Here is a 13308-nt window from a genome sequence, read left to right as displayed (position 1 = left end):
AAGCAACACAGACACTGCGACAGGCTGTGCACTTTTTGTCTGTGAAGACGTTGTATCTCTCATTCAAGAGGAATCTTCAGTTCTACAACTGATGGAGACTCCAGGTATTTAACACCTAGCTGGGTTATCCCTTAGGATCTCCTCCAGGTTGACGCATCCACTACGTATTAAATACTTGGGACTCTCCATCAGTTATTTTTAAACTAAAAAAAAACACCTCTTGGATGAGGTGAAAGTCCATTTTGTCTTATTTTCACCTATTCACAGCTTTGTGCATTTTTAGTGCAACCTGAGGTCTTGGTGGTTATAAACCTTTTTGGGGGGTTTTCCCTTTTACACTTATTTAGGCCACTGTTCCTGCTGGGATGACACAAGAAAAGGTTTAGAGTTAGATAAAGTCATCTTTGGAGATTGATGGCTTAGTGTTTGTCCTGACAGGCAGTGTGAAAGCTCATGGGTGTGTGTCTTTCTATATTACATCCAATCACTGTCAACTTTCCATCTCAAGGATAATGTCAACAAAAAAGATGCACGTGACAACAAAAGAGTCTCAGCACAGTAAAAAAGTTAGTGCATTAGAAATGTGCATAAGACATATAAATATGAATGCAAATAAACATTTTCCTGGTCAGCTTTGTTCTACACTGTTTTTTACACCTTGATGGGCAAAAACTGTAATGTTGTTCCTTTTTAAATGAAATCTGCAATACAGTGACAGGTTTTTAATATGAATGGACACGTGCATGAATAATATTGAAACCTTGAGTTATTGCCTTGGACTGTTTTTCCTGCCGTGCTGGAATTGGGATGGGATAATTAGTGAGGGTCAGGATCAGCGCTCACCCCCAACTCTCGTTCTCGCGGTATTACCTTCAAGGTTTATTGACAAGGTAATTAGCCAGATGGGACCCCAGTAGTAGCAGCAGGGCTGAACGGAGGTAGCACGGTTTCAGGGCTTTCCCGTGTGAAAAACAGCTGCACTTTCCTGCTTTACAAACCGATCTACCAGCGGAAACCAAACAGCAAGCCTGCAAAAGGTAGGCTTTTGTATTAGCGTTATGAAGGCACAGCCTGCTTCCTGCAGAGCCTCATTCATTCTTCCGATGTCGGTAATATATTCTTCCTGTCCAGTTTTAACGATCGCACGCAAATGTCTCACTGGCATCAATTCATACTGCAGCTGCTTTGCAATGCAGATGTTCCCCAAATATCGGCACAAAGAGTCATGAAGCCTGACACATTTAAAACGGTAAATACAGTCAGAGAATATTTGCTGCGATGTTAGTCTGACGTAGAACCACCAGGTGGCGCTGTGTCTCGGTCATTTAACCAAGTTGCTTCATCGTCTGTGTCACCAGTTCAGCGGGCACATTGGCAAGTCTTTATTTCAGCCTAATGAAATCGATAAACATTGACTTGGAGTGGGGGAGTCCACAGAGAGGCCGGTGTAGGGTTTCTCCTGTAAAGGGACTTAAGAAGTCGACGCCCACACTCCATCATTCTATGTATTTCCTCTGAAGCCCCGATGTTATTCGTCAAAATACACAACTTGTATTTTATGGAAGACTACGAGGGATTTTTTTTAAGTGTCTCGGAGAAACGGAGCTCAACTCGGAGAGATTTAAAGGATATGAGACAAACAGAAAACAAAGAAAAACAAACGTCGTGCTCACCTCCAAATCATTAAACTGCCATACTGTTAATAGAACTTAAGCACTCACAATTGCATATATAATACTATTTTATATGCTGTTAAACTACTTAGTATAAAATGGCAATAAGAAAAAATGGACGCGCTTCTGTCAATGGCTTTCCTCTGCATATGTGGACATCACCAGCAATAAAGCACTGGGACACACAGGAACCTGCTCAGTAGTGGATTTATATTTATTTGTATACGTATTTTTATTCGTACATAACATCACATATATAGCTGGATATAAAGCCAAACCTCACAAAAGAAGAAATGAATTTAAAAACACCTTTCCCATAACAGGAACAAAATATCTTAGATGATACAGTCTGTCGGATTCAATAGAAAGATCAAATATACATCTAGTAGTCCATGAACACCTTAAAAAAACATTATATGGAACAATATACGTCAGTTTACTAGAGGTCCTTGGAACCCATCCACTACATATAATAATCGTAAAAAACAGGACAACAACAATTCCTCATTTAATCCTCCAGGATACACTGTTATATATCCAATGGGCTTCCCTTTGATGATTTCCCTTCCCTGTCAACAACTCTTTTCAACAGCCCAACCACCATTCCCCGTAACCACTGACCCTCCAGCTAACTGAAAATGTCTGGCTGTAGGGGACCTCTCATCATTTTTTCTGATGTAATTCTTGTGTTCAGAAATGTTAGCTATCAACTCCTTCTTATTGTTCATAACAAAATTCAGAAGGGAGCTTTATTAAATATTCTATATGTGTGGTACTAAAAGTGAATGAATGAAAGAACGGGATTAATTAAGAAGTTATGCCTATCAGTCTGTTTTGAAAGTGGGAAAAAAAACAGTCCGATCCTTTATGTTCTCATTTCAGGGAAAAGCACAGTGATCAAAAGGTTAAATGAGTGTATTTCTGGGATCAGAAAAATGTATAGAAATAAATTTTTGGCATTTACCATCCTGTGCCAAGGAGACATTCAGCTGTTTCAGTATAAATGGAAAAATAAAACGTCCAATTGTCCGTTCATCCATAGTCATAGGGCAAAAGGCAGGGTAAACCCTGGGAGGGATATCACAAGGCTAAACATTTGCAATGAATTTAGTTATTTTGTTGTGTTTTTGTTTTGTTTTTGCCTGTGAACATTTAAGCATAGTCTTATTTCTGTCCATGCTGCCAGGTCTACTGAGTGTATTTGGTGCATTATTGCTTTTGGATTTTGTAGCCTCTAAACAGTACCACGGACAGCTCACTCCTGACCTAACTCCATCATAGTTTTATGGGACTCCTTTTTTCAGTTAAATTAGTGATTCTTAATACAGCTAATGTGTGAGTTGGTCAAGTAGGTAATTACCATAACCCATGTACCCGTGTATTTGGTGACTGCTGCATTATCATGCTGAAAAATGGAAAAACTTTCCATCTGAAGAAGAGTTTTATAGGTCTGCCACTTCTTTATTGTCCTATTCAGGCTCCTCAAATTTTTTGAGAACGCACTGCACCTCATGATGTGATACACCAGGTTTTCTGTCACATCGCATAAGAGTGCTTTGGGAATCATCTTGTTGTTGCAAAAATATGATTTCATGCCTGTCAAATGGCAAAGGGTGGAGTGCCCACTTTGGGTCGGGATGAGTTCCTGCCCCAAGTGGAGGAGTTCAAGTATCTCGGGGTCTTGTTCGCAAGTGATGGGAGAAGGGAGCCGGAGATCGACAGACGGATTGGCGCTGCGGCCGCAGCTGCACCGGTCCGTCGTGGTGAAGAGGGAGCTGGGTGTAAAAACGAGGATCTCAATTTACCGGTAGATCTACGTCCCTACCCTCACCTATGGCCACGAGCTGTGGGTAGTGACCGAAAGAACGAGATTGCAGATACAAGCGGCCGAAATGAGCTTCCTCCGAAGGGTGGCTGGCCTCTCCCTTAGAGATAGGGTGAGAAGTTCAGCCATCCGGGAGGGACTCAGAGTAGAGCCGCTGCTCCTCCACATCAAAAGGAGCCAGCTGAGATGGTTCAGGCATCTGACAAGGATGCCTCCTGGGTGAGGTGTTCCAGGCATGTCCCACCGGGAGGAGGCACCGGGGCAGACCCAGGACACGCTGGAGAGATTATATCTCTCGGCTGGCCTGGGAACGCCTTGGTGTTCCCCCGGATAAGCCATAGGAGGTGGCTGAGGAGAGGAAGGTCTGGGCTTCTCTGCTTAAGCTGCTGCCCCCGCGACCCGGCCCCAGATAAGGCGGAAAAAGATGGATGGATAGATGGATGCCTGTCAAAAGTGTAATCTTTCTATAGTGTCATATTTGACTAAAGAAAGGGGAACAAATTCTGTCTTTGTTACAGGCTGCAAGTAACCGAGTGCCTAATAATACAATTTAAAATTGGTTCTTTGCTAAGTTTTCTGTTATGTGTAGATAAAACAGTGGTTCATCTTACGTGCATTTTTATGCTTTAGTGATTTGGATTATGGGATTTAACAAACAAGCAAGCAAAAACTTGAAAATGGTCAAGGACAAGGACTGGATTGAAAATGAGTGAAAAAGCAGCCAATGTCCATCCAAAGAAAAACTTTGAAAAGCGTCAGAAAGGCTGAAAACTATTGATCAAGATCGCTTTTAAAAAATACAAACAAGTGTGGTGCAAAATGCAAAATATAAGAGAAAGTATACATGTAAAATATAAAGAAAGACTTTTTCATAGTGCTGTACTTTGTAGCAAAATTAATATTAATGGATTAAAAAATACTTTTGCAAGAACTCCTTTTTTGGCAAAATGTAATGGGTTCCAAAGTTATTCTTTCAGAATAACTTGTTTCCAATCAACATGGCAAGAACACGCAGAAGATGAGTTATTTTGTTATATTATATTATAGTTATTATATTTCTAACGTAAAGCAATCGAGAAGAAACAGTAACTATTGAGGACAGACAATTAAAGCAGATGTGGGTTTTTTTCATTGTTACCAATGCCAAAATCACAGCAAATCTCTGAAAGGAAATTTTAAATCAAAAAGAGAAAATCCAGTTTCTTGACTTGTGCATGGGGCACAGCTGCCTCTACCTGTTCCCAGAAAAGAAATGAGTCATGGTCACAAAAAACTCAAATAAACAAGATTAAGTTTTTTTTTTTCTTACCCAGCCTCGTTATACTGCTGACCACCCAGCTTTACTGTTCCCCATTGGCTTGTCTCAAACCATGAGTTACAGTTGTGGGTGGTGACCCAGAAAACGTCACAGTGCCTGTGATCTGCTGCTTCCAGCTTTACATGCTGCATTGATGGGAAATGAACCTGCTTTGGCTTTCCTTAAAAGGAAGACCAAAGCAGCTTTCAATCAAAGGACCATTATTTGCTATTGGACAAGTGGACGTCACATCCAGCAGTGCTACAGCACTGCAGTGGCTGTTGTGATCGGTAGAAAATCTGATGTTTTGCTTGGTTTGTTAAAAAGTGAACATAAGAGAAAAGGGGTGTGGTGAAAACATTTATATAACGTATATATTATGCTTTAAACTACACGTCTCATTACCGACTAAAGCTGTGGATTAAAGTTAATCCAAACAACCTAATGTTGATTGTATTCAAGATTAAAAACACAATATTAAATTATTCATATTTAATATTTCAATATTAATTTATTAGTGTATAAATTCAGATTCATATGTATGTTAGGATTCAGGTTGTGCACTGAGAAAATATGTATCTGTTTAATATTGCTTCTTATGTGTTATTGTCCAGCATCCTAAGAGACAAAGTTCATTAACATAAGCTTCATATAATGAGATACAAACTAACTCCCCTGCAGCCAAAAAGAGAGGGAAAAAAACACCTCAAAAATAAAACAGCATAAAATCATCAACATAATTATTAACAGTCCCCCTTTAACAGCTGGTGAGCTGCTAAACTCCCAAGGGTATTTGGGAAGTGTAGTTAATCCAATGATAATCTTGAGCATGGTTTACACATATTATCGCTTTAATTGCTACGTGTGCTGTGCAATTATACCGTCAACAATTACATGGCTATAGTTTACTTGCCTGTCTGAGCAGTTAGTTCCCCGTAATAGATGCCCTTTATCAACACATGCAAGTAGAGCCAACAAAACGTATACTAATGGATTTTCCAGCACATAATGAAATAATTATATGGTCAGAAATAGCGAGATAACGCTGATCCATTATATAAATTAGCAAAGGAAGTCAGGATAAAAGAGGAGATGCTAAGATAAGAAGATACTGACAATTGAAGGTGACGATAGCTAACGAAGGTGTGTGTATGTGTGCATACACGTGTGTCCATCCATTAGAATGCAGAGTGCGTTCTCCAGTGTGAGTCACCCTCCCATCCACCCACCCACCTCACACCACCAGCAGCAGCATCTAACTGCAGTCACCACCCAGAATTACGCCTCTGACTTCACACTGGCCAACTGAGGATTCTGTTTCTACGGCAACATGCTCCAGATTCCTCCCCCTCTCATCTCCAGCAGCCCTCCCTCCAATCTTTTAACCCCCCCTACCCCACCCTTCCCAGCACAGACCATGTGACTTTCAGGAAGGCTTCTCCAACCTCCCCTTTATTGTTATTAACCCTCTCCTGACTGGGCCGCTGCCAGAGGCTCTCAGCAGCATGCTGGCTGGCTGCCTTCTCGCTTCGCAGAGGTTTCAAAGGGAAATCAGACACATCTCTAATCTCCCTTGGAGATCAAAGCATTGCTTGATCTAAATGTTGGATTAGCATATTTTAAAACATAACTATGTTTCCTTAGTTGTGCAAGACACCTCCTAAACCTATTTACAATAGTGGTCTCTGAATTTAAAGAATCTATACTGTGTATTTACATGACTGTTAATAATGACCATGGATAACTTGGCTATCTATGTGAAAGGGTGTGTTTGTGACAGATCCTTCTATGCTGTTCTTGTTTTCAAATCCACTGTACGCCATCTGACCAGCATCAAACAGCAACGTAACACCTAACTAGTGAGCATAGTCATGCATGAAGCTGCTAAATGGCCAGGGATTTCACACAGAGTTGGTGGAGACCAACGACGGAACGAAAAGGCAGCGAATAGCAGACTGAGATGAATCCAGTGACCACGTGACTCTAACATGAACATCAGTGATGCTCTGTTGCAACAAGTGCAGGTTTTTTTTTGTTTGTTTTGGGGTTGTGGGTTTCCAAGTCAAAATGTTCAACTTTTAGTGTAGATGGAATTGGAGTTTGAAAGCTAGCTGAGATTTAAAGAGGAGTCGGAGAGTAATAAGATTATAAAGACACCTGAGTTGCTGCTTCAGTAAGAACTTACCTTGAATGGTTGCTTACCACTGCTCTGAATATTTTTATGTTGTATTGTAAGTATAGCTATTGTCTTGAGCCACCCCTCATTTTTTTATATTTTGCTAGGAAAAGTTGCAGCAATTTATTGAAACGTGCAAACATAAATGCGAATACGGTATTTAAGTCAAAAACATAGTCTGCACAATTCTAATAAGCTGAAGAGTGAATATTTGGTATGAGCACTGTTATTCTTTAACACGCCCTGAACTCTCTTATGAAGCTTCCTGGAGGACATTTAAAACTCTTCTTTGGATGTTTCTGCCTTTTGTTTCACTCCTTTGTCAAGATGATTCTACACTTTCAATATCGTCGAGGTCAGGACTCTGGGGAGGCCAGTCCATGACCGATAGTGTTACATTGTGTTTTTCTGTTCAGGTATGCTTTGCATATGCATTGGCAGGGTGTTTGGAATCATTGTCATTGCTGTAAAATGTAACTGTTGTCAATCAGATGCATTGCAGATGATACTGCATTGTGGATAAAAATCTAATGTTACATTTCTGTGTTCATAATTTGATCTCCCCAACACCACTGACTAAAATGAAGCCCAAACCATGAGTGTCTCCACTGTGTTTTACAGATGACTGTAGACACTCACAGCTGGAAGTCTCACCTGACCGCATTCCTTCTTATTTTCAGTCCAGTTCTTGTGTAATTTGGCCTGTTGCTCAAGAGCAACAAAGCCCGATATCTTGGAAGCAAAACATAAAGAAACTAGTGGTGGCTCAAGACGTATGCACAGTATTGTAGATGATAGTTAGGAAGATTTTTTTTTTTTTAATGACACAGCAGCATTTAGTTGTTGTAAAGCTTGCGTACACTGGAAGCAATTCTCTCCACTTATCGTTTTGAAGCATAGGCTGGTTATTTGCAGACATTCCAGGCTCCAGTTGCCTAGGTAACCCCCTAATGTATTTACTACCAAGTCATATGTCAGTCATTGGTATCCAGCACTATCCAGAAAAATGGATCTTAGGTCCCGCCCACTTGGCTTCATCGTCGGTAATTTTGCCCTCAGTCACAAAATAACCACCGGTGATGGTAGCACAGCGACGTAGCAAGTGAATGACTTACTACGTCACCGTGAATCACTTCCAGTGTGGATGCAGCCTGATGGTTATACGTATATTTTATTTATATCTGTAATTTATATTTTATATTGTGATTTTTATCTGTATCATGATTTTACTGGAAAGCACTTTGGTGTACTTCGGATGCCTTTTCTCAAAAATAAGCATTGTAAAACCTCAAAAAGAAACTTTACCTGCCTCTGAAAGGTCAATAAAGGATTAATAATCAATTTATTAGTATGACAGTGGCTATTTAGACACTCCAAGTAGACCTGCAGTTTAAAATTAAGTATAGTATGGGGAAATTTGTGATTTGGGCCAAAAATGTTACCAACTGTTGTGAGGTCTTGAAATATAAAGATTAAATATGCCAAATTTGTGAAAAGGGATCTGTCACAATGTTAAACCTGAAGGAAATCACCTGAATCACCAACTTAGCTTAACTTCATCGAGCCTTACGACTAATTTCAGATTTGTTTTGGTTCATTCTGGTAATTCTCACAGTATCGTTCAGCAGACAGTGAATTTTCAGTCAGACTGGTGACAAATAGAAAACAGTCACAGCTGGTGAAACGTCTTGTGGCATGTAGTTATAAGAGATCAAAAATGTGCAATAAGACATTAATGGTGTTCATTGTTTACTGGATGTGTAAACAACTGCTTGCTTGTCGCACATTAGTTTCCACTGTTTTTGTTCCCTCTCTAAGGATGTTGCGCAATTGTGGGTGAGTTTTATAAAAGGTATCTGTTATAACCTCAGGATAAAAATGCTCGGAAACTCAAGTGCCAGTTTTAGGACGTTTACTGACCACTTTTAGAAACAACCACAGCTAGTCGCACACATACAGGAAACTGTCCCACACATAACATTCCGGCAGGGAGAACCCTGAAAAACCTCTGAAGGTTCCGGGGTTCAACGTCCCCAAACATACATTAACAACAACACTGTCTATAACACTTCCCCCCCCTTAAGCAAAAACCCACAACATAGCAATTATGCATAAGTACAAAAAGAGAGGGAGAATTCAACACCACATTATTTTAACAATTCAGTCTATCAGGGGGCTTGTGCTGCCTCTTTGACCTTCTCAGTCCTGCTGCTGGGTTCTCTAGGCTAGGAGCCTGCTGAGCTCCTGTGACCGGGTTCGGCTCAGGTGACTTAGATTGCTCCACCAGCCCTTCTGGTGATACTGAAGAACCAATCCCGATCTCAGGGGCTGCTGACACGACTTCCCCTTCGGGTGAACCACTCTGAGGCCCCACAATGTCCACAGCCCTGTCTCCACCATGTGCGTGCGAACCACTCTGAGCCCTCTTCTCAGCTCCATCCGTGCGGGCTCTCACATGATCGATCCTTGTGCCTGCAAACTTGTCTGCCATCCAACAACTCCACCACAAAAGATACTGGCCCTGAACTGTGGTGAATGACGCCAGGCAGCCACCGTGAGCCACCCGTAAAGTTTTTGATATACACACAGTCTCCCTGCCTGAAAACACAGCCTCTGGCATGTATATCATGTCTCACCTTCTGCCCACCTTGTGACTGGGCGACTCTGGCTCCCACATCTGGGCGAAGAAGGTCCAGATGAGATCTGGGCTTCCTCCCCATCAGCAACTCCGCTGGGGACAAGCTTGTGGTTGTATGAGGCGTGATGCGATACTGAAACAGGAAACGGCAGAGCCTCTTTTCTATGGAAAGACCTGGCATTTTTTTTAGACCGTCTTTCAGCGTCTCCACGGCGCGCTCCGCTAAGCCATTGGAGGCAGGGTGGTAGGGTGCTGTGCAGATATGTCGGATCCCATTTCTCTCCATAAATTCTTGGAAAACCCCACTTGTGAACGTGGGCCCATTGTCCGTGACCACTGCCTCTGGTAATCCATGTGTTGCAAAGATTCTCCGGAGTGTGTCTGCGACGACTGGGGCTGTGATGGTCGGCATTATGTGGGCATCCAGCCATTTTGAATGCGCATCCACCAACACCAGGAACATGTGGCCCAAAAAGGGGCCGGCAAAATCTAGATGAAGCCTGGACCATGGACGGCCAGGCCACTCCCATGGGTGGAGTGGGGCAGGTGGTGGCATTTTTTGGTTTGACTGACATTGAGAACAGGCTTTTACCTTGTCTTCCAAGGCACTGTCCATTCCCGGCCACCACACGAATGACCTTGCCAGACTTTTCATCCGAGAAATCCCTGGATGAGCCTCATGCAACACTTCAATGATCTGTGACCGACCTGGAGGCGGAATAATGACTCGGGAACCCCACAGGATGCAGCCCTCTTGAACACTGAGCTCCTGCTGACGCTTGGCATACGGTTTGAGCTGATCTTGCTCCACTGTTGCTGGCCAGCCCTGCAACAGCCACTGTTTAACCCGAGATAACTCTGGATCCCGTTCAGTCCATGCTTTGATGTTTTTAGCACAGACCGGAGAGTTCGCCAGCTTGTCCAGCAAAAACACAGTTTCTGGGGGCAAGTTCGACTGGTCGGGGACTTCCGGGAGGGGGAGGCGGCTGAAAGCATCTGCATTCGCATTTTCAGGTCCCGCCTTATAAACAATGCGATACTGGTATGCCGACAGTGTTAATGCCCAGCGCTGAACCCGGGCTGAAGCCATGGGTGGGATGCCTTTTGTTTCACTAAAGAGACTCAGGAGGGGCTTATGGTCTGTAACAACAGTAAATGGGCGGCCATACAGGTACTGATGAAAACGTTTCACAGCAAAAACTATTGCTAAGCCTTCCTTCTCAAGCTGTGAATAGCCCTTTTCTGCTGCTGTGAGCGTGCGTGACGCATATCCGACCGGTTTCTCTTCCCCCTCTTCCATACGATGGGAAAGAACAGCTCCTATGCCATACAGGGAGGCATCACAGGACAGGACCACCTCCTTCTCCGGATCAAAATGCACCAGGAGTGGTGCCGATTGTAACAGTTCTTTTACCTGTCTGAAGGCCTTCTCCTGTGCTTGGGACCACCTCCACTGACTGTCTTTGTGCAGCAGCCCGTACAGGGGAGCAAGCATGCTGGAGAGGTCAGGCAAAAACTTCCCATAATAGTTCACTAAGCCCAAGAATGATCTTAGTTCAGCTACATTCTTTGGACTCGGGGCTTCTTTTACTGCCCTCACTTTCTCTTCCAGTGGGGACAGGCCCTGTGCAGAAATGCGATGACCCAGGTATGTCACGCTAGGGGCTTGGAAAACACACTTACTGCGCTTCAAACGCAACCCAGCTTCTGAGAGCTTCTTCAACACCTGCTCAAGGTTACGCAGATGCTCCTCTTCTGTTTTACCTGTAACTAAAATGTCATCCAAGTAAACAGCAACACCAGGAATGTTTTGCAGAAGATTGTCCATAGTGCGCTGAAAGATAGCCGGACTGGATGCAACGCCAAACACCAGGCGGTTGTACTTGAACAGCCCCTTGTGTGTGTTTATTGTCACATATTTTTTTGATTCCTCATCCAGCAGCAACTGCTGGTAAGCATGACTCATATCCAACTTTGTGAATGTCCGACCACCCGCCAGTGTGGCAAAAAGGTCATCCACTCGAGGCAGAGGGTAGGCGTCGAGCTGAGAGGCTTGGTTCACTGTCAGTTTGTAATCACCGCATATACGCACCCCTCCGTCCTCTTTCAACACTGGTACGATCGGGGCTGCCCAGTCCGAGAACTCTATTGGCTCAATGACCCCTATCTGTTGTAGTCTCTCCAACTCTGCTTCCACCTTGGCCTTCATGGCGTATGGTACAGTGCGTGGTTTGAAAAAGCGTGGCCGGGCAAAAGGGTCCACACACAGCTTCACAGTGGTGCCCCGGAGAGTGCCCAATTCATTCTTGAACACATCTGCATACTTTCCCAGTAACTCTGCTATTACCGTTACATACCTGATTTCCCTCCAGTTCAGGCGGATTTTCTGCAGAAGGTCACGACCCAGCAGACTAGGCCCCTCCCCTTTCACCACCAGCAGTGTTGCTGCAGCTTCTTGACCCTGATATGCTGCATGCACCTCTATAGCACCAAGCAGGGGAATGCATTCACCTGTGTACTGTCTAAGGCTTATCTCAGTCGCTTGGAGGGCTGGTGCCCCGCCCGAGTGCCACAAGCTGTGGTAGGTGGCTTGGCTGATCACCGAAGCTGAAGCCCCTGTATCCACCTCCATTTGTAGCTCCTTCCCATTTACCTGGATAGTGGCATAGATGGGCTCCGCACAGCACTTATTAAAGCCAACCAGATTAAACATGTTGAAAACACACTCATCCTCCTCAGGCGCCATGCCCTGCAGGTGATGAGTGTTTAGTTTGTGTTTTGTCTTCCATTCCTTCTTTGATTTCTCCTTAGTGCCCCTGCATTTCTTGGCTAAGTGCCCCTTTTTCTTGCAGTTATGGCAGGTACTGTCTTTGAAAACACAGTCCTTGGCAAAGTGTGCCCCCCCACACCGGTAACACTCCAAAAGCTCCCTCAGTTTGCCCCTCACACTCCGAGATACATGATGCACCTCGGTTGAGTGCATATTGTTGTTAGCTTTCCGAATGTCTTTAGTGTTATTAGCTGCCGTTTCTATTGCCTGAGCAATTTCCAAAGCTTTCTTAAAGTCCAGTGTGGGCTCCCCCAACAACCGACGCTGCATGCCATCATCATTTATACCACACACCAACCTGTCGCGGAGCATGTCATCCAGCACGCCTCCAAACTCACAGTGCTCTGATAGCTGTCTCAGCTCCGTCACATACGCAGCCACCGAAACTCCCGGCTTGCGTGAATGAGTGTGGAATTTGAACCGCTGAACAATCACGGAGGGTTTCGGGCAGTGATGATTTTGCACCAACGTCACCAGTTCTTTGAAACTGAAGTCCCCGGGCTTCCGAGGCGTCGTCAGGTTACGTATCAACTTGTAGGTCCTCGCTCCACACGCACTGAGAAGAACTGACCTTTTTTTTTCTTCGTCCGAAATGTCGTTTGCCAAGAAAAAGTGTTCAAGCCTCTCGACATATTCAATCCAGTCGCCGTCTCCCTCGGCAAACTCCGTGAGCGATCCGATCGTAGCCATAGATGCGAAGTGGTAGTCCGACTGCAAAATCCGTAGCAAAAACTCAAAACTGTCCGCGTTCGGCTTTTATCCTCGTCGCCAAAAAGGTGTTATAACCTCAGGATAAAAATGCTCGGAAACTCAAGTGCCAGTTTTAGGACGTTTACTGACCACTTTTAGAAACAACCACAGCTAGTCGC

The sequence above is a fragment of the Diplotaxodon limnothrissa genome, linkage group LG5 (genome assembly GCF_057381915.1).
Source record: "Diplotaxodon limnothrissa isolate DT_005_m linkage group LG5, D_limnothrissa_male_GT1.1, whole genome shotgun sequence".
Taxonomy (NCBI): domain Eukaryota; kingdom Metazoa; phylum Chordata; class Actinopteri; order Cichliformes; family Cichlidae; genus Diplotaxodon; species Diplotaxodon limnothrissa.
This window is presented reverse-complemented; position numbering follows the sequence as displayed.